Genomic DNA, 3,663 nt, shown 5'->3' on the forward strand with positions numbered 1-3,663 from the left:
TGTGTTGTTTTGTATAATGTTCATGTTTAGTTGTCTTATTAAAAACATGAACTTCAACCACGCTGCGTTTTGGTCCGCTCTCCTTCAACTCAAGAAAACCGTTACAAGAGGATTCTACTCAGACTTTAAGCTATTTTTCACACGAGAAACCCTTATTGTGTCAAAGTATGTTTGGTCCCCAGAAGTATAGTTAAACATGTCCACACACACGAGAGAGTCTTGTTCTGCTCTCACACTTTCACTTTCCACTTCTTAGAAATCACTGCTGGATTTGACTGAGTTATTGTAACAGTGAGTTCAAAGTTCAAATTGCCACAGGGGATTGGGGGGGACAGCCCCAAGAGAGTCTGTTGCTCCCACACTTTCACTTTCTACTTCTTAAAATAACTGCTGGGTTTTACAGAGTTATTGTAAGAGTCCAAGTTAACATATTTGTCTAAGACGCAGACTACAAGCGTGTTGATAGAATAGGGCTAGAGGATGGAGACATGTTGGTTAGGTGGGTTTGGAGGAGCGGGAAGGGATGTTGGGGGCCCACTTCTTTTTTGTTTCTTTTTCCTGTTTATACTGTACAAGTAGAGGTATGTTAGCTAAACTGTTTAGTACCCAGCCTATCCATTTCCTGTCCCTTCCTCTGATCAAACCATGAACTCTAATTGGTTGGTTCGACTTCATGGACTAATAATAACAGAGAAGTTTAACTATAAATGTTTGCGCAGCAACAGCAGGACATCACATCCACTTCAATATTCCAATCCTGAGAACAGCTGCAGACTGAGCAGAAAGGTAATTATCAAACGAACCTACTCTGAACAAACTTTTAGTGTCACCACACTTACACTATGTGGAGACGTATTTGTGAGGTTGGGGTTGTAAAAAAGAAGAAGAAAAGGATGACTGTGTACACTGAGTATACAGGAAGAACACCTTCCTAATATTGAGTTGTATCTAGGGCTGTGGCGGTCATTACATTTTGTCAGACGGTTATTGTCATGCAAAAGGCTGCCGGTCTCACGGTAATTTACCTTTAACGTAAACACATTTAGCATCTCCAGGTCTCTATGCATACAGCCAATGATGTGCACCTTTGGAACATCTACATTTTAAAAAGTTGAATAAATTCATTTAATATACACCATCAAAAGACATTCATTATTTATTTTAGTCAGGTCTAAATAGACATTATATGATGTGAAGAAAATGTATTTCAGAAGAACAGAATGAGTTGGCCTACTGTATGTTATCTTTTATCAATGTTTATTATGAGTATTTCTGTAAATTGATGTGGCTCTCTGCAAAATCACCGGATGTTTTGGAAGCAAAACATTACTGAACGTAAAGCACCAATATAAACTGAGATTTTTGGATATAAATATGCACTTTATCGTTGAAAAACTACAAACCTTAGATTTCCCACTTCCTGGTTGGATTTTTTCTCAGGTTTTTGCCTGCTATATGAGTTCTGTTATACTCATAGACATCATTCAAACAGTTTTATAAAATTCAGAGTGTTTTATATCCAAATTGACTAATTATATGCATATTCTAGCTTTTACGGCTGAGTAGCAGGCAGCTTAATCTGGGCACGTTTTTCATCCAAGCTACCCAATACTGCCTTCCTACCCCAACCATGTTGATCTCATAGACTGGCCATTCTTTTATCCATAATGTCATTCTATTACTTTTGTTGCTGTTACATATCCATCTCTCTCTCTCCTTTGCCCACATCTGTCTTGTGTTTTTTCTAGTCATCACTGCCATTGAAGAGATGAAAAGGAGCGAAGAAACAAGTATACCTGTAAAGGCATCCATTGAGATGATGTATGACCACGAGGTAGACAGGGAAGGAGAGTGGCACGGGGAGGCAGGAGTGTATAAGGGTGAATTAGACATCGGTGGCGTGAGGTCGGTGACCAAGTTGGCCAACATGGGTGTTGGTGGTATGGCATCGAAGGAAAAAGGAGTTAGTGGGCACCTTGACTACGAATTGGGAAAGACTCATTTAGACCTCGGTGGCGAGTTGAAGGTGGAGGGCAGGTTGCCCAGCGCCGGTGTTGCGGCTGGGATAACTAATGAAGGAGTTAAAGCCATGGCCACAGCTGAGCTCCTAGGTGCCTCTGTGTCCCACGGGAAGGCGACAGCCACAGTGTGTCTGGCAGCTGATACAGGCTTTGGAGTAGGCAAGGATGGGATCGAGGCACAATTTCTGGGTACAGGATTCTCTATTGGGAAGAAAACATCCATTTCTCTGTTTGGTTCCAAGTTTGAATGGGACTTCAGCAAGTGACACACCCCCACTCAGAGCCCAGAGGTCCACTTCTGTGGAGATGTATTAATTCCACCTGTTTAGTTCTCTTATAGCCTACAGATAAGGCTTCAGGGCCACAGATGTGCTTGGCTTCTTTTAAACTTAATGAAAACATCTTGATGTATTGTTCTTAATCAATGGACTGTATTTACAATATATTCTTATCAACTGTATTGGTGACTGTTATTTTTATGCACGCACGCACACACACACAAACGCACACACACACACACACACGCACACACACACAAACGCACGCACACACACGCATGCACGCACACACACACACAAACGCACAAAGGTGTAAGTCACAGAAGCCTTGTCTCCTTCACAGCACAATTATCAGCCTCCAGTGGTCAACCTGAGCTACCGCATTAGAGGACACTTGGCTTGCCTACAGAAACGTGTGTATGAGAGATGAGGGGACAATTAATAAATAACATTAATACAATATAGTAATATGAGATATTAATCTTAATAAATCCACATAAACAGATTCAGTTACTATTAAAATAAATACTTAATACATTCACTTTTAAATGGTTACTGCTAGTATATGACTAAAATAAATACTTGTGTTACATTACCTATATAACTAACCACATAAATCTAGTCTGTATATATGATGAAAAGTATATAGATACAAACTCTGCATGTTTACTCATGATTACAAAGTATATATTAGTGATTCACAAACTTTTTCCCTCATGCCCCCATTTCATCACAAGCACTGTCCATGACACAAACTTTTCACACCACTCTTGTTGGCATTTTAAAGCTTATTTCCTGCAATTCTACACATTTGGCCATTTATTATATGTGTACATGGTTAACTGAGTGTCTCAAACATTACAACAAAATCAATGGGCTACAAAAGCTAGCTAATTAAATATGGGCTAGTTGATCGGTTATAAATATCTCTCTAAGGTTAACAATGATTAACATGACAAGAGGAAAACAACTGATTCACTACCCAATTTCGAAATTGCACCTTGTGCTACTATTACAATGTTCAAGAGTAAATTGAAAACCTGGCTGCAGGTCAAACTCATAAAAAAACACACCCTCGTCCACTTACCCTTTCCTTATGCCCTTGGGGGAATCCCTAAAACCATCACCAATCCCCATCCTCATCAGCCCAGTTAAATAAAGGTTCAATAAAAATAAACATTTAAAAATGTAAATCTTGGAAGGCGGTCCAAATGATTAGACAAGCAATGGACGTTTGCAACGTAAGCCCCTCAGCCCTTGTTTTTAGTCGAGTTTGCAAGTGTACAATTATGTTCACTCAGGGGCCTGAACCTCCCCATAATTCAATTTGCAATGATTGTACATCCGCTAAGAAAGTCCTCCAA

The 3,663-nt window shown here is 39.8% G+C and overlaps 1 long non-coding RNA gene across 1 annotated transcript; it reads left to right on the top strand.

The window, feature by feature from the left end:
- Positions 1–296: 296 nt before the first annotated feature.
- Positions 297–2,481, top strand: LOC135562461 (uncharacterized). The gene is made up of 2 exons (XR_010459978.1): positions 297–786; positions 1,749–2,481. It is a non-coding gene; the product is annotated as an uncharacterized LOC135562461 (long non-coding RNA).
- The last annotated feature ends 1,182 nt before the right edge of the window (positions 2,482–3,663 follow it).

The sequence above is a fragment of the Oncorhynchus nerka genome, linkage group LG19, assembly GCF_034236695.1.
Source record: "Oncorhynchus nerka isolate Pitt River linkage group LG19, Oner_Uvic_2.0, whole genome shotgun sequence".
Taxonomy (NCBI): domain Eukaryota; kingdom Metazoa; phylum Chordata; class Actinopteri; order Salmoniformes; family Salmonidae; genus Oncorhynchus; species Oncorhynchus nerka.